Below are 18,788 nucleotides of genomic sequence, written 5' to 3'. Positions count from 1 at the left end.
AAAACCCCATTTATGGGACACAAGACATTCAAGACGCATTAGCGCACACCAACTATAGACATACAAAACATCAATAGGAATTGGCAGAAGGTTCAACATTTTTCATAGCTTTAGTGGTCGCCCATTTTGAGCAATGACCTTTACATGTAGATTCAATCACTGACTCTCTGCATCGTTAGTGACAGAGTCCATGAAAACACTGGGTTCCAATTGCTTTCCTACATTTGGAAAATTATGAGACAATACTTTATGCAATGAGCAGCTCATGATTGCGATCTCTAAGAAACCTGAATTGTACAACTGCACTTACAAATCATATATCATCTAAAGTTTGAAAAAGTTCCATCTTTGAGGTATAAACCGTACGATGTGTGAACTGAAAGGGTGAACTGTCACGTTGTCGTAGGGGTTGGAGACTTTCAGTCTTTCACATTTGGGGTAGGAAACATACAGCAGGGTTACCTACGCAACTAGAGTTTGGATTGTTCACCAAGAACCAACTATCAGCTCAAAAGCAACGGGTGACGAGCAAATATTTACTCCGCAAAGGAACGCAGTGGAGTTATGTGATGATCGGCACTGGTTTGTCTGTCTGTCTGTCTGTTAGCTACATTACTCAAAAAGTGAATAACAGATTTACAAGAAATTTTCAGGAAAGGTCAGAAATGATACAAGGACCAAGTGATTAGATTTTGGCAGTGATGCGGCTTATAGTCTGGATCCACAACTTCTGTACCATTGATAGCGGCACAACATCACTGTAATTACGACTACAAGTGAACACGACGTCAGCTGTCTGATGATCACATGATTGCGATTGTACTACAAATCCACCGTTGTAGGAAATGATACAAGGAAAGAGCAGCCTTGGCGGAGTACATTACTTTTTATAGTCATAGTTTACAGATATTGTGTAGTTTATAGTTTTATATAGCTTTATTTAGGTCCAGACGTCACTGTTCTCTCTCCTATAAGAGCTGTATTAAGTTATTGCAAACGAAGCACATCTCTGTACTGCTGTTTTTAATTTAAGCATTCAACAAATCAAAAAAAAAGCTGAAATCTTACGAAATGCAACTATAAAGATGAGTTAGAGGTTCTATTTTTAACCCTCCCATGTTTGCTTTTTTACTTGTGATGTCCAACACTACCCCATATCTCAACACTTGACAATCTTGAACTTTACAGAGATGTGCACATCATGACATTTTCAAGGAAAACCATAAATAAATATGGAGACTCTGACCTTTAAAGGAGTACTTTCTAATTTATAACTGAATCACACACCAGTACTGATGTGATATTTTCCTAATCAATCCATCTGCTTTAAGGTTTCGATGAAATGCTGTCAAGGAAGTCCATTACTGGCAGTCTCTTGATGCCAATTAGCACTCATCAATCCAGCCATTACAACACCGCACAGCTACTTATCGTGATGGATCCTCCCGCTGCGAGGAGACACACTTCAGGCAGCATCAGACGACACAGACCCACAAAATAGCTAGATTTATGGTGCAGTGAGACATGGAGTATTTATCTAGGTCCCTGGAACGGGACAGGATACGGAGATGCTCTAAACAGGCCATGTATCATACTCAGTGGGAAAAGGTGGGGAGGGTTACGGTCATAAATCATGCAGATATTCATTACAGAGCACCCACAGTGTTGACATGGAGAAACTGCTGTGCTTCATTTTGCAATTACAGGAATGAAAGGTGATTTAATAGAAGCACTTGGTGTAAAATCAATGAACCAGGAATGAAAGACGGTTTGAACTTTAACATTTGAGATCAGCACGTAGAACTTCTAGAAGGAGTAAACAAGACAGGAGCTTCTCCACGGCTCAAGTCTACTGTCACTTTATGGAAGTCTGTTTCTCAACTCCAGCACCAGCCTCCACCCAGATAATGTGGGCTTTCTAACCTTATCTCCAGCACTGAACACATCTGCTCCAGACTTGCCTTCCTCATACTAAGCAGAGCTCTGGGTGGGACGGTTAATGAGACCAGAGAGATGCCGAGCCCTAGCCACACAGAGAAATCAACCACTCCTCCGAGCACTGATCCCTTTATTTAGACTGGAGAGGCTTGAAGTGAAAGATGTTTGGGATGAGTGCTTTTCTGGCGCTGCATGTTGCTCAACACAATGATGACTTTATCTTCATGACAAGCACATAACAGAACGTCGCCTTCAGTGTGTTTGTCCAGAAAGCATCTGGTTAGCAGTGAGTTACAGTGACTACATAATACACTGTACAACCAAACATTCCTTCCAGAAAAAGGCCCTTCACCTCACTTTACGATACGGTTTCCTATTCCCTTTCACACATCCATCTCCCTGTGTGGCCCGGCAGAGACTCCCTACGGCGATCCATCATCATAGCTCCTAATCAGCTGAGGTGACAGGGAGGATGAACCCAGGGGTGCTGGAGGTTGAGCTCTCTGGTGATCAACTTTCCGCACAGCAGTTAGGGTGGTCCCTTTGACATTACGTATTTAGTTACAATCAGTTCTAAACCTAGGCTAAAATGAAGAATGGCAGCAGTACATGTTGGGGTAAATGAAGGGCAAATGTTTGATTGGGACACAACAGCTCTGAGTGGGGTTTCTTAAGCAAGTGAAGCTCTGCAGGTCCAAGATGTCTCTATAAGAGCTTCATGATGAACCTAGCAGTTTGGATTTCTGGAAAATTAAGGCAGGAATCTTGAGCACTTTCTTATCTTTTTACATATTTAGGTAAACCTGGGGGCAAACATAAGGTGACAACACAGAGCATTCCCTCATGAGCTAAAACACTGTGACCAATCAGAGATGAAGTGAGGAACAGTGGTTATCTCATGACAATGCTGCATGCAGGTATGGAATACGCTAGAAGTAAAGTGAACAGTCAGTTCTTGTAATCGTTGTGTTGAAAGTAAATGATCAGGTGTAAAAACTTGAAGGCCAGAGGACTGGGTCATTGCATCTCTGAAACAGCAAGGCTTGTGGGGTGCTACTGAAAGAGGACTAGGGAAGGTGGAGGGTTACACCATAAACTGGCAACAGGGTGTTGAAGGATGAGCTGGAACAAGTCTGACCCATGGCAGCCCCACCTCATAACCTGGAGGACGTACAGGATCTGTTACTAATGCCAGTGACTGCAGGGCACCTTCAATGGACTTGGAGATTTCAGGCCTCAGTAGCTGGGTTTCCATTACAGTTTTTCGCAAAATAAAAGCGATATTTCTAAAATTTCAACAAAGTATATTTGCGCTTTGAACATGTTTCCATTGAAGGTTGTTCTGGGTAGAAGCATCGTAACTCTCATAAAATATCATCCTGCGAGATTTCACTGCAGGAAGATGGACGCCCAAAACCTGTTTCTATCTCCTTCTAACACTCTGCATTCCTCTGCTGTTTGCTGTCTAGTATGGCAGTGACGTTTTTCTCAAGAATAATGGCAAGAAAAGTCTCGGTCTCCTCTTCTGTCCACCCGTACCATTCCATGTTTACTCCGAGAGAGCTGGTCATGTGACCAGGTATGTTACGTCCAGTGACGTATAATTGCAGAAAAAGTGTTTCCATTGCGCTTTTGCGATATTTTTCAATATCGAAACATCTGAAAAACCACCTCATGAGAGCGTAAAAACTTTTTAGCGATATTTTAGTTCTTTTTCGAAATTCAGGTGTTTCCATTACCAGTTTTTTATTGCACTATTTACATTTTGCGCAAATCTAAGGGTAATGGAAACGCAGTGAGTGAGTCTGAGCTGTTTGGCAGCTTGCAATGAACCGACAGCATAACAGACAGGAGTGATCATACTAGTTTGACATATTAGTTAACTGTAGTGAAGAGGATACAGCTAAAGTGTTAGTAAACAATGTTGTTGTTTTTTTGTCACATCTAGCAGAGACGTGAAGCAGAACCATGACTGTTTTTTTTCCTTATCTAATCTATATAAGTAAGTTTTCTGCCTGCTGCTGGAAACAAAGTGGATGAGAGCCATGAGACTGAACCAGACTGTGGGTCTAAAAACCAAAACAAGGAGCTGAGACACTAGAAAGCTTCATAAAGCTGCAGAACCACGTGACCATTTTCATGGGTTTGTCACCACAAGTGAGTTTTTCACATTAAACTCTTCAAACGTTAAACTCTAGTCGTCTCGTAGATTTTTCATATAGAGGTATTATTAATGCAGCTTTACAAAAAGTCTTTGATAAAACACGCTTTATAAAACTAAAAGACCAAATGCTTTCTTTGTGTTATCATGTATCACTGCAATAAACAGAATTAACAGAACATACACTCCCGTTTGAAACTTAGAAATGTCCTTATTTTTGAAAGAAAGGCAGTTTTTTTCAATGAACATTAAATGAATGATAACTCTAATCTCGACATTGTTAATGTGGTAAATGACTGTTCTAACTGTAAACAGCTGATTTTTAATGGAATATCTCCATAGGGGTACAGAGGAACATTTCCAGCAACCATCACTCCTGTGTTCTAATGCTACTTTGTGTTAGCTGATGGTGTTGAAAGGCTCATTGATGGTTAGAAAACCCTTGTGCAGTTATGTTAGCACATGGATAAAAGTGTGAGTTTTCATGGAAACATGAAATTGTCTGGATGACCCCAAACTTTTGAACAGTAGTTTATATTGAATCGAAGAAAAACTACCAGACGGTGACAATAGATTCTCATGTCTGCGTGTTGCAGTATCTGTCCTTCCTGCTGTTGCTACCTCTGCTGACAGCCCCATAAAAACAACAGCACACATCTTTACTGCATTATTCTAGACATCCATCAAGCTATTTTTAAAGTCCCACTGAAGCCAAACATTCCTTTTCTAACGTTATTAGCTACTTTTCCATGGTATTATGTGTACAACTATTTCACAATAAATATAAAAGAATCTGCACGATTAGTTTTACATCTCAGTCCCATTACTTTCAGTGTTTGGAAAGGCAACAGTCTGGTTTCTATCTGATGGTTACCACATGCAGCACCAGGCACCATAAATATAAATTCCAACCAATAAAACCATGCAGACTTTCTGTTTCAGTTCTAAGTGTACTCCTCTCCTCAGATAAATTGTGGGTGTTATATTTGAATGATCTCTGCATTATAACTCCCATTCCAATATATATATAGTACGTAAAGGAGTTCTCCACTGATAAATCTTAACTGAAGCTTTAACACTCCCCTCACTTATAGATGTTGATCTAACAAAGTTTTTTAAGGGAACAAACTGTGCTCACAACATTAGGTGGCTTCTAAATACCATCCACAATTCAGAACTTTCGAATCCAGAATCTTCACCAAAAATGATAAGTGAGCAACAAAGCACTTCATTAAGTGGACAGAATTTTATTATAAATCTCCTACTGCAAAAGTTACTACAATTGAGAAGTTATCTGGTTGTGATTTAATCTATTGGGGTATAGCTCACAATCTGAGGCGACACCAAAAACAGCTGCAAATACCAGTGGCCTTCTACTTGTTTTTGAAGAGTCTCCCTAAAATGATTTTTATACCAAAGCTGTTATATCCAAGTCAAGTTAAGGCTGAACAATTATAATCAACTTCAAATCAAAACAACAATCTGAAACAATTAGAAAATTCCAAAGGCTGCAAATTCCAATATACATTATGCAGCACATCTCATCTAAAGTAGAGTTGCACAGTGGCTTGATAGTTAGCGCTTTGATCGACTTTGACTTTAATTTTGCCTTGCAGCTGGAAGATCCCTGGTTCATGTCTCTGCCTCGGCTTGGGATCTTTCTGCATGGAGTTTGCTGGGACAGACTCCAGCCCTCCATGATCTAATGAGGACTAAGTGGTGTACAGAAAATGGATGGATCTTGTTAAACTGTTGTGTCAGCGCCGGTCATGTCAAATTCATGCCGTCTTCCTCAAATTGTGCTCAAAATGGCAAAAACATTGTGGCTAGATATTTTCCCAAATTGTTGAGCCCTACCTCTAATCATACCAATTCCACCTTTTAGAAAACAATCATAATGAGCTGAAGATGATGAGCTAAAAAGAAATGCTTTATGTATTTGTAAAAAGACGAGGCAAAGCTTTAGACGAAAGACTAGCCATTAGATACTATTGGTTGTTTTTTGAAGAATGAATGTGGTTACAGTTCGAAGCCTTAATTTTGGGTTTAATCCCTTAGTATCAGCAAATATCCCTTTGACTTAAAAATACATTTCCTGAGGCTTTAAATATCTCCCCACTGTTAACCAACTGTATGCATCAGCCTAATTTGTGTTAACTCCACTTGCTGTTGTTGTTCTTCATCAGGAAACAACGGCTGCACTGCACCATTTAAAGGTTTACACCGAAATGAAACAGACAAATACGTTTGAGCAAGAACTCCTGTGTTGTGATGTGAAGGTTGTGACTGCAAACAGCTCACATAGTCTTCACTCATAAACACTACAGCGCTGAACTGGATCCTTCTTAGTCTGACCAGAGCCCAACAAACCAAATGTGGCCAAAGAGCATGTTTTTGTGGGACACGTTCGCAGTGCTGCCTATAATTTTGATACGATATGTATAACTGCACACAGCACATCTCTTTATGAGCCACGTTTCATGCACTGTGTTGCTTCCCGTCATATTCTAATCCATGTGAAATGGAAAAATAACCAGCAAAAATGGCCAAAAGTTCAGTAATAAGTGGTTTCTTGGTTTTTGCCGTAGATGTCGTAGTGTTTCTAGTATTTTACTGATATCTGCATTACTTGTGACTTTGCAGTGCTTTATGGTTTTGAAAGGGAGCAAAAAGAGTGAGAGGCTAACCTGCACTTTCTCAACATGTGTGTAGTTTGACATCAAACACAGCCCCATGATAGCAGCCTTCCCTACTTTCTTCACAACCTCTGGATTAGACAGACTTCAGAAAAAGCTTCTGTCCTGCACTGTTGACTTTTGAAAACCCAAACACAATGCGGGACATTATCTGAATCTATGGGACATGGAGTGAGACCCACATGGAGCAGGACCCTCATCCAACTTGGAATGACAAACCTCATTCACGTCAATCAGGCCGTCATCAGCAGTCGTTGGGCAGGATCTGGATCAGTGCAGTTCCAGCTCGGTTTCATGAGCAGCAGTAATATATCAGCTCCACATCTGGCACGACCACGTTGGCTTCAGTTATTTCAAACACACCGGTATCTCTGCTTCTTCTTCTCATTTCAGCCCTCCTCCAGAAGAACCCTCTGACCCGGGATAAGCACGTCGGGATCCTTCCAACAGCCAGCGGTTCACAAACATCTCTGGATTACTTCTCTCTGAGGCTGAGCTCAGCAAAACAAGCTGCGGTAGAAAGCTGAGATCTAATCGAGGGCTGTGCTTCGAACACTTTCCAACAGGAAAATAGGACACATTGCCATTTTCAGAAGTACAATTACATAAAGTCGTGGAGGAAAGAACGGGCGCTGGCGTCAAAGAGAGGAGGAGGAGGTGTGTGAAAACCCTCCAGTTAATCAGCTAGATTGATTCCCTGAGCGGTGTGAGGGAGAACAATTTCTCTTCCAGCCCTCCAGGAGCAGTTGGTCTAATCACTGGCTTCATCACAGTGAGTGCACTCTGAGCATAACTGCAAGAACAGCATCCTTGAGCAGCGCTTCGTCCTCCAGAAGAGCTCGACTTTCACCCAGAAACAACCACACATAACGAGGAACCTGCTTTAGATGTGATGCGTCAGACAGTTTGTGGGATGTCATTTATTACATCACACGGCTAAGCTTTTTATCTGCATAGAGCTTCCCATCAGGAGTGAGAACACCTACTGTAAAGATCGTCAATACCTTCCCACAAGGACACAGCGACCCTGCTCTCTAATAAAACAGCTCTGAGTGGATTATAGCGCACATAGTGTAAGAAAGGTAGAAGTTGAATCAAGGCAGCTATCCATATATAGTATCTGTCAGCAAATTTAAAAACACACAGTTCTCTTTCAATGTCAAACTCAACCTCCATCCATCCATTATCTATGGAGTCAATCAGCTGACTGAGGGTGAAGACAGGAGACACCCTAGACAGGTAACAGTCTATCACAGAACTACACATAGAGACGAACAATCACACTCACATTCACACCTACAGACAGTTTAGAATCACCAATTATCCTCAGCGTGTTTTTGGACTGTGGGAGGAAGCCGGAGAACCTGGAAAAAACCCACATATGTCACAAAAGCAGGCGGTGTGAACCCAAGTAGCAGGCAGACAGACAGGTGGGTGAATAAATAAGGATTTAATACATATATATATCAAATGAACAAAAAGCACTCAATGGCAGAGGCACAGGGAAATAACAGAACGGGGAAAACTAAACTGAACTAAGGGCGGACCAGACGGCCGAGGTAAAAACTAAATTAAACTGAACTAACAGGGGAGAGGTGACTCACAAGTGTCCGGGGAATCAGGAGACGAGGTGGGGGGCAGAACTGAGGGAATCGGTGGCGGGGACGTGGAAAGGACCAAGGAGCAGGCAGATCAGAAGCAGGCGAAGGGGGGTGCAGAGCGGAGCGGGGGTGACGAGCAGGCGAGGTAATCCATGAGTCCAGGAAACGGTGTGCTAACGACAGTGCAGCATGTAATGTCCCAGCATTGAGCTGTGAGGAGAGCCAGGCTTTTACACAGATGCTCGTAATGAGGTGAGCCAGAGCACAGGAGCGGGAGGGGGCGTGACAGCATATGTACAGGAAGAACATGCAAACTCCACACAGAAAGACTAAGACGTGAACCGGGGATCTTCTAGCTCTAGCTGAGGGGGAAAAGTGCTAACCAGCGAGCCACGGGGCAGTGTTATTCTGAAAGATTTATTATTTTAAAAATGCCACTTTCAATCCATACTATACAAAACATTTAATAATAAAAATGTGCATTTTTTTGCTCGCTCATGTCACCATGAAAAAGAAAAGTGAAAAAGATGGAAGCTCCAATATGAAGTAAAATAACATTTTTTAGAACTGTTGACCTAATACCAGAGCTGACAGCAGTAATCACGGTAAAGCCTGGTGAGGACTCCTGTGGGAGCACTCAGGCCAATCAGTGCTAATGCCACATCGTGCCTCAAGGCCGTTGTGGCATTAAGAGGAGAAGTGGTTAGCAGCGCTGCTCCTTCCAGCCTGCTGGAAAAGTGTCTGTGGACCAAATATTCCATCTTTTCTCTAATAACATCCCTGTGTGTGCTTTCTGCTTTCCTTTGCGCTGGAATGACCACATTAAATCTTTCCAGCGTGCCGGCTTAAGCCTGAAGAACATTTCCCAGAAGATTAGATCAGAAGAACCAGAGGTGGTCAGAGGGAGAGCGCTTCGCATTCTAGCACGGTGACTTCATGCACAGTTTGTTCAGGCACACATGACAAAGAAATGCTGCTACACATTTACACACTAGTGGCACATTGTGACCAATCAGGCTGGTGACTGCTGCTGCTCCCTGTGGACCTTCCTGCCTGTCAGAAGCTGTGAAAACACATCACACCTCACGCAAGTATGTTCACAGGATTCCTGTCACCCTGACAGAGCAAAGAGAATACGCAGTAAGGAAAGAAACGGGGAAAACAGTGGTGTTAAAGCAGTGTCTGCAGTGCTGAGACGCCGTGCAATGACTGAGTAATATTAATACCAGTCAACAGGTTTCTAGCTGTGCAGCAGGGAGTAAGACCAATTAGATATGTATCATTTCAATGCTTTTTGTTCTGTGATTTTAGCCTGATTCAGTTTCAGCCACTTCTGAATATTCTGCACTAAATCCTCCACTATCTCATGGTCGTGTCACTCAGTTCTGCTTTTCTTAGTTCTTAGTTGCTGCTTGGTTCTCAGAACCTTCGAAGTGATTATTTACTGTCTACTGTTGCACAAAGAGAGAGTAAGGTCATTTTGATTCTTTTTATGCCATGTACATATTGAAAAATTGGCAATAAAGCCGACTGTGACTTTAGCTTTGAGTTCAGGAACTCTCATGAGTCCAGTGAGGGCAGCTTGGGACACATCTGAGCCAAATCAGACAGCAAAAGAAATGCTTTATGCCCACAAAAAATGGCAACAAGCATGTATGAGACTAACTGTACAGTACAAACTGGTGTAAGGTGGCTAACAGAAATAAGAACTACTGCTAAAAACCTCTGCATTGGTTCAAACTTTAAGAAACTAGACAGTTATGTTCGGTCATTTCCAGAAATGTAATATGTAACTGTGCTGCATCATCAACCTGTTGGTGACACATTTCTGTCATTCAGACTGAGGTCACTTCAATGTTTCTCACAACTTCATTCACACATAGCCCACACAGGGATGGAGGGAGCCACAGTATTTGTCATAGAGGTGAGACTGGACAGAATAACAAGCAAATTAATGTAAAATAATACACTAATAAACAAAAGATACAAGGTGCGTAAGTAGCTCAGCTGGTTGAGCAGGCGACCCATCAACAGCAACGCAGCAACCTGGGTTGGACACCAGCTAACGGCCCCTTACTGCAGGTCATCCCCCGTCCTTCTCCCTACTTTCCTGTCTGCTTCTTGACTAACCTATCTAATAAACCCAACAAAAGGCCAAAAAAAATCACCAAAAAAGAAAACAAAAGACAAAGTCTGAGTTCGCTATGCCAGTTACTTACCAATGTGTAGCTAAAGTGTACAAACATGAGCATCTGGAAGCTTCAGGTTCAAGCAGCCTTCATAACACCGTAGCAGGAAACGTCCTCAGTGTACCGAACTGAACCACACTTCATTTTAGTTCTCTATTGATGGTTGCTTCATCTTATCAACCGACGATCCATTAATTGATAAGAGGCAAATTTTTTTTTGAGAAGCTGAACTCCCTTCTGAGTCAATTGCAATTTTTTTGATCAAACAATGCCTGATTAATAATCAATTGTTTGCACCCCTAGTACACAACCATACGTGTTGTTTCCAACCCCCCCTGGCATGTATGTATGTGTGTATACATATATACATATATTTCCCCTTCTTTTTTTGTTTTTTCTTTTTTTTCCCCCTTTATTTTTCTTTTCTTTCCCTCTTTTCAGTTTACTTTCTTATTCTTATTTAGTTTTATCTTTTGTCTTCTTTTATTAATATTAACCTAATGTTATTGCTATTGACTTATTTTACGATTATTGTATATTGTAAAGCTAAATAATTAAAAAAAAGGTTCAACCAGCCTTCATAACACCGTAGCAGGAAACGTCCTCAGTGTACCGAACGGAACCACACTTCATTTTATTTCTTTGCATCTTAAAGAGGGAGAAGGTGTTATTTCTACTTCTAAAAGTTGCAGACTGGCTTTAAAAGGGGCTTTAAATCCCACACAAACTGGAGCTTCAACACACCCAGAGAAAGAGCTTATACCGCACAGTGTGTCCAAAGTTAGCACATGGCTCTTCCTCACAGATTAGAACAGATCGAAAAGGTGCAGTTTGGCGCTTCAAAGTTTCTCACTTTATACCACAGTGAGTGCTACACAGATCAGCAGCAGCAGCGGAGGAAATCTGCCTCCCTAAGTCCTGACTGTGATTCAAATAGCAGAGAATCACCATAATACCCCGCAGCTCCGTATTAATGCAGCTTCGCTATGCTTCACTCCACTCATCCTGTCAGGCAAAATGCACTCTTTTACCAAGACTCTGGAGTCACTGCAACTTTTATTCACTATTTTCCAACTATGGCGAAGAACTTTGGTCAGTTTGTGATTTTACCGTTTTGCACAACAAGCAAAGGCGTTGCCACTGAACCTCCAGCGTGGGACGTCACTGAAGTGTCTGGAGGAGCTGCAGACAAAGGGATGCCCTCAACTATGGCTGACAGTTGCTATGGAAGGCTGATGGTTTACAGCCTCGGCAAAGGCCAAAGAGTCAAACCCACCAGTTAATCAATGACCGCCTTCCGCCAAGCCAGAGGCCATCAAACACAGACGCACATACCAGAGGAAGAAGCTACAGGAGACATTAGTCTGGGTTTTTCTCAGGCTGGGTGTTTCTTCTCGTGGCCAGTCAACTGAAGTCCATGTGTAAAATGAGTGGAGTTGCCCTTTAAAAGGCTCAGTCATGCTCCCAGCGTCCACAGACCAGATGCTGCTTCCACCAGCAGGCTGTCAGCTGCTGTCTCTAGTGGACGCTCATCACAATAACGTGTTGGAGGCTGGTTCCAGCTCGTCCCAACAGATGTTCTCTGCCTCCTCACCCTCACCCCCACACTCACACACACCCCTCTCCCTCTCCTTTATTTCAGGACGGCTACAGCCAGTCCCCTGCTGTTAAACATGCTCCCAGAGGCAGATGGCTGCAGGCGTGAGGATCGATCTATATCAAACCTAGCTGTGGCTTACAAGTGGTTTAGAGGCGGGCTGTTGCTCAAAGTGGGCTAATCTGTGGGGGTTTTTGCTTTCTGTAGGACACTAGTCAGTTCATTTCAAAGCCTGTCTTGCAGCTGGATGCATCTGTGCATTGAGATGCATCATTTTTTTCTGATTCTCCCTTAATTTGCATTAAGTGTGTGCATACTGTGTGTGGATTGTGTTCGATCTTAGAATACATGAATGTGGCTGACAGCTGTAGCAAAACCTGATGCTTCAAATTAACTTTTACACTAGTACATCTTAGGAACAGTTTAGTTATTATTACTCCACCAAGGAGGCAGAGCTCATCAGAGTTATGTGACGATCGCCGTACGTCTGTCTGTCTGTTAGCAACATTGCTCAAAAACAGACGAACAGATTTGGATGAAATTTTCAGGGAAGGTCAGAAATGACACAAGGACCAAGTGATTCGAGTTTGGCAGTGATGCGGCTTATAGTTTGGACCTACAGAAAGATTTCTGTATCATTGTGAGATAGCAGCACGGTGTCACTGTAACCATGACAACAAGTGAACACTACATCATCTGCCTGCTGATGATCACATGGTCATGTGCAATTTTGCCAATTGCATTGCTTAGAATCGTGATTTTGGTTAAAATTGATTATTATTATTATTATTACATTATCAGATCTTGAGGTAAATACTTTACAAAAAGGTGTAAAAGATGAAGACATTTAGAGATGAGCTGATCAATACTGGTGCAGATACCAACTTAAAAGTTTGTGAACCCCTGATATACAGAGTGTCCCTAAAGTCTGAACACACAGGAAATATCATTCATTTATATTTTTTGCCTCCACAAAGACTTGAACTGGTTCTTCTCAGTGGATGTGAAGGATGGACATATGGAAATATAGCAGATGAGTTTAATGCACGGCATCAAAGGAGGATCCCACTTGGTTTTTCCACGGTGGTGAAGGTGGTTAAAAAGTTTAAAGAAACAGGCAGTGTCATGGATGAACCCCGTTCTGGACGACTAAATGTATCAGGCCAAACTAAAGAACTGATTAAGGCTAAAATTCATGCTAGCCCCTAAAAATCACTTCCCTAACCCTATCTTTTGATTTAATCTGTGGAGGCAAAAAATATGCAGTTGATGAGATTTCCGATGTGTCCACACTTTAGGAGAATTAGCAGAAACCCTGAGTTTAGATATCAGAGCCGGTACTGGAAGAAACTAATGTTGGATCACTGCATAAGTCAAAATTGCATTGACAACTTCCTGGTTTAGTTCCAGAAGTCAGAAAAACTCATTCAAAGATCTTGTTGGCATCTGTAGCTAGAAATGCCTAAAAACCCAGCCTTGAAACAGAGCCTCTCTCAACACTGTGTCATGCAGATCACTTCACATGTGCACGAGGACAGCATTTTTTGAAAAACAAACAAACATCCCATAACCTCCAAGTCTTCACTGGGTTCAAATAACAGCTAAATATTTGTGAGAAATGATGAGAATATTGTTGAGAACCAAGATATGACCGACCTTTTTTAAATAAAACTCCACAAACACACTGAGAGGAAACCAGGAGGACATCTGAAGTCTATTTTTCCTGATGCACCACAGACTCCTGACTCTATTCATGAAAAGATACACCACCATTCAAAAGATTGGGGTCACTTAGAAATGTCCTTATTTTTCAAAGAAAAGTTTTTTTTCCAAGGATGGTAACATAAATAAAGATAAATGCAGTGTAGACATTGTTAATGTGATAAATGACTATTCTAGCTGCAAACGGCTGATTTTTAATGGAATACCTCCATAGGGGTACAGAGGAACATTTCCAGCAACCATCACTCCTGTGTTCTAATGCTACATTGTGTTAGCTAATGGTGTTGAAAGGCTCATTGATGATTAGAAAACCCTTGTGCAGTTACGTTAGCACATGAATAAAAGTCCCCAGAGCCCAGACTTTTTAACAGCAGTGTACATATTGTGTGTGAAATATTTGTAGTATTTAACCACCATCTCCTCTGGACACGCTGCCTTTGCCCTCGGTGCAGTCAGAGGATGTATAGTCCCAGACTGTGTCAACAACAACACACAATAAGACACACACTGACCCAGCGTATGCACACCAGCTGCTACCAGCCCCTTTGCTCCCTGGATGCCCCGGTCGGACCTCATCCATGTCTGGCCTGCTCTCGGGCCCCGCTGGGAGTGCACATCACTCTCACAACAGCCTGATGAGTGTTTGCAGAGGGGCTTCTCTATGACACATCCTCTCTTTACAATGGGGTCAACACAATGTGTCAGACAAGACAGATGTTGAGGGAGAATGACCACATGTGCACAGCAGTGGGAAAAAATCGATTAGGAAGAAGCGTTTGAACAGTCTAACGTGACCAGAACTCGTGGACCCAGAGGCCTCAGAATAAGCAGAATGCATGAAAGGGAAGCTCTATTCTGTTGCAGCCACCAGCCCTGCTTAGGTCACATTGGAAACCAGGAATAGCCGTGTAACAGTAGACACACACAGTGAGGTCTGCTCATGCCAGGCTGGACAGGGGGTAACTGCAGACCTGGCAGACTTGTATATGTTTGTAGTCTATAAACAGAACTCACATGGACGCTCGGGGAACCTAGGGCTCAGCTCTGGGGACTGAGTGGCTAAAGACAGCAGGTGTTCATGTTCAACGTGTGGAGCGACAAACCAGACTCCGTTCGAAAAATCTTCACTTTATAATTTCCTTCGTGTAAGGCTTCTATTGCCTGTGTTAAAGTACGACCTAAACATCCCAGTCATGTCAGAAGGGTATTTGGAAGAATTCGGCTTAATTCATAAACCTAAGCAGGTCTTTATGCGGGGAAAAAAATCAATTTTTCTTGCATTGGTCAGCACAGGTAGCAACTGCCCACCCTTGTAAAGCTTTGAGCGGCGACTTGAGAGCAGGAGCCAGGAGCATGAAAAGAGTAGATTATTTAACAGCTAAGGTAAATAATGTACAAAACATGCATGCCGAATTGAACAGAGCCTCTAATAATTACTATGTGAAATCGTAGTAATTGTTCTGTTATGGGTATTTTTACCAATAAGACCGTAAAATGTCACATTTATCATATATTTTAATTGAGTCTGGGGTAGGAAAAATGACTATAACAGCCTTTATATTTTCACTTTAGCAACTAGTGTCCATACTATGCTAGCTAGTGTGATAAGCTCACCTAGAAGAAACACTCGGGTTCTGCTACAGGACCTCTCCTTAATGTCACCATCCACCGGCTAATTCCAAACCACAAACAGCGAATTGAAACCATCAAGCAGCCTGAAAGTGTCCCGCGGTGAAACAGACCAACTTACTTTAACTCCAATGAATGAACCTCCTCAGTCCCTCCGCTGTTTTCATCGCCTCTGCTCCTTTAAAACCAGCCACGTGTTTTGGTCCGTTTCTGCGGGTTATTGTGGAACAACAGCAGCGTTTATGGAGCTTTTTGTCCGGGACGCGCCTTTGTTATGATAATCCTTAAAAGCCCCAAACTCTCTCATATATTCTGCAGATATCTCAGAGTTGACAATGGGAGCTGTCTGCCCACTTGTTAGGACACGGCTTCATCCACTGATACGGTGGTATATCCCGGCTCATTCAAATCAGTGCGGGGAGTTTACAGTCATTGTGATGTGGATCCATTGTCTCCTTTACTCCTCCTCACATCCACGCTGCTCTGGCAGGAGATCTTCCGTGAGCCCCGCTGCTCCTGGAGCTAACAGCTGGCTCTCAGTCATCCCTCAGCCCGCAGACAGAGTGAGGTTGTCAGGGAGCAGAGAGGAGGAGCAGCGGGAGGAAAAGAAGGTGGAGATCCTGAGTCAGAGCTGAGAGGGAGGGGAAGGAGGGAGGTCTACTGGGAGAGAGGGAGCTTCAGGCACCACATGGCTCCATCCACACTTCAAGAAAGCCAAACGGATCGATCACATTCCAGGATTGGAGGATATTTTACGTCCCACCCATCAAATATCAAATAATTCATGTACAAAATATTAAAGCATGCTGTTGTTGTGTGACTTTACTCATCGCGAGACCAACTCTAAAAAAAAAAGATAGGACAAAAGAATGTTTGAAAATATTTTTAAAATACCAATTAAGTCTGAAGTTGCCCCTAAAATGACATGTTTCTCTTGTCCCACAACCCTGATGACCAAATTGAATCTCAGATAAAATTAAATTTAGATGGTCTTTTTTAACTCTGCAGAGGAACAGCGGAGTTAGGTGACAATCGGTGTATGGCAATCTGTCTGTCTGTCTGTCTGTCTGTTCACAACATTACTCAAAAACAGGCTAACGAATTTGGATGAAATTTTCAGGGAAGGTCAGAAATGACACAAGGGCCAAGAGATCAGATTCTGGCAGTGATGCAGCTTATAGTCTGGATCCACGGATTAGTTAGAGATTTCTGTATCATTGTGAGATAGCGGCAGAGCGTCACTGTAACCATGGCAACAAGTGAACACTACATCAGCTGCTGATGAGGATCACATGATTGTGATCCTACTACAAATCCACCACTGCGGACTTATCAGGACTTATCCATCAGAAATGATACCAGGAACAACTGATTAAATTATGGGGGTGTTTCTGAGTCCCATCAATTCCTGCCCTACATATTTAGGTCACATGATTCGGTATCCGTACATAACGTACACATGCAGAACACACGTCTGTTCTCAGCTCAAGGTCATTTTGTTTGTGGGTATATCTGTATTAAATGGACACGTTCTATGGTGCTGTGATTTCTGACCTTCAATAACTAACAAAGAAAGACTGTATTTCTAAAAAGAAAAAAAAAACTACATTTCTGACAATGCCACATGGAGGAATGAACAGCCTTGGAGGAGTGCTACATGTCTGAGTGCTTTTCTTGTTTTTTTATTGATGTCTCTTGAAAGTGTGGGAACATTTTTTTAATCAACAAAATATTTAAATAATAATTATCATGTATGGAACATGTGTCCCACAACAACCCTGTTACCTTTTTATCTGGTAGAGAAGAAAACATCAACAAACAGTTTTCCTAAAGAATGTGTAGAGCAAAGCTATGTCCTCTCTTCTAGTTTTCATATTTTCATCACATTGTCAGCCTTGATTGAATGTCTCACTCTACCTCATATTTTCAGGATCAGACTCACTCTTTTGACTGTTTTCCATCAGTCAGTTTGTCCTCTTGGTCAGCAGTAACAGCTAGCTAAATATCTAGCTTCTACTGCTGAGAAAAAGCTAGCATTAGCATGGATTAGCATCCCTGTTACTGTGATTAGAGAAGGGTTAGCAAACAACACAGAAAACATGGAATATAAATGGTGTCATTAATGTGTAAGCTGAGCCAATCAAACCTTTGATAGTTTATTAGTATTATTGATGAATATGGAGCAGAAAATTATAAAATATAAGGTTTGTTTTTCCAAAAGTTTGAAGTCCAAATGTCCTCCTATTCTGGAATGACCCGTTTACTGACTTATTGATTATGTTAATGTCCGTCTGTATTGTTTTTGGCAACATCTACTGCCAATACAGTTGATCAGAATATGGAAAGGTGCCAAACTACAAGCCAAGGTGTTCCTCTCCCTCATATCTTACTGTATAACAGAACAAAGGTTTATTAGGAGCTATAAAAACACACATTAAAGGCAGCAATCCTCACTGGAGTTCCCTGGAGACACATTCGCCTCTGTGGTAAATGTTATCATGCTGCACATTATTAGATTGTTTATGTGCTATTTCTCCGACCCACTGACTTGATTTAAGGCCAGAGCATTCCAACAGAAACAAAACATGGAAGAAAGATGCAGGGATATGAATCTGCTGCTGGATAAGGTCAGTGTTGAAAGAAGTAGTCAGATTCTTTACATAGTTGAAATACTTCTCCCTCTCTTGTTGTTAGTTTAACTCCTAAAAGCTCATCTCTGTGTTTCAGAGTTATATATGTCGATTTTTTTCATTAAAATAATCATTTCCTGCCTAAATATCTGAGGTGTAACTCCACACTGTCGCTCAGTTTGCCCCCTCAGATCAGATTATGACAGGTCCTGTTTGACAGAAATCTAAATCTCACATTAAATAGACATAGCTGTCATACTGCCAAATTTACACACACTCATATCTCCTGTAGTTTTTGTAAACATGTGTGAAACCTCCCAAATGTTTAGGACACATCTCAGCTTTCACTTTGTCAACTGTCTACTATTTCAGTCTTAAAGATATTAGCTGTTACTATGAAAATCCCAATAGGACTTTTAATTAAAACTTTCTGCAGCAAAAGTTTTTGTGCTCTAAATCATGACCAAAATTTTCACCTTTTCTCCCAGATCTGATCTCTACAGAACCAACAAAACAAAGTAATGAGCTGCTGGAAAGCTATAAAGTTCTTCCTTTCTCTGCGTTCCTTGGTGAAGTAATTATTATTAGTAGTAGTAGTTATGTGACGATTGACATACGTCCGTCT

At 41.8% G+C, this 18,788-nt stretch overlaps 1 protein-coding gene across 9 annotated transcripts in view; it reads right to left on the bottom strand.

Moving 5' to 3' along the window:
- Positions 1–18,788, bottom strand: part of phldb1b (pleckstrin homology-like domain, family B, member 1b) — a 155,626-nt gene that overhangs the window by 83,327 nt on the left and 53,511 nt on the right. Inside the window, exon 1 of one of the 9 annotated variants that reach the window (XM_022212913.2) lies at positions 15,655–16,113. The exons of the other annotated variants lie outside the window; for them this stretch is intronic. The gene's annotated coding sequence lies outside the window, so the exon portion shown is untranslated. Of the gene's footprint in view, positions 1–15,654; positions 16,114–18,788 lie in introns of those variants that run through there. 9 annotated transcript variants of the gene reach the window in all.

Source organism: Acanthochromis polyacanthus, chromosome 13 (genome assembly GCF_021347895.1).
Source record: "Acanthochromis polyacanthus isolate Apoly-LR-REF ecotype Palm Island chromosome 13, KAUST_Apoly_ChrSc, whole genome shotgun sequence".
In the NCBI taxonomy this organism is placed as follows: domain Eukaryota; kingdom Metazoa; phylum Chordata; class Actinopteri; family Pomacentridae; genus Acanthochromis; species Acanthochromis polyacanthus.
Note: the sequence above shows the minus strand (reverse complement) of the source record. Positions and strands in the feature narration are given on the sequence as shown.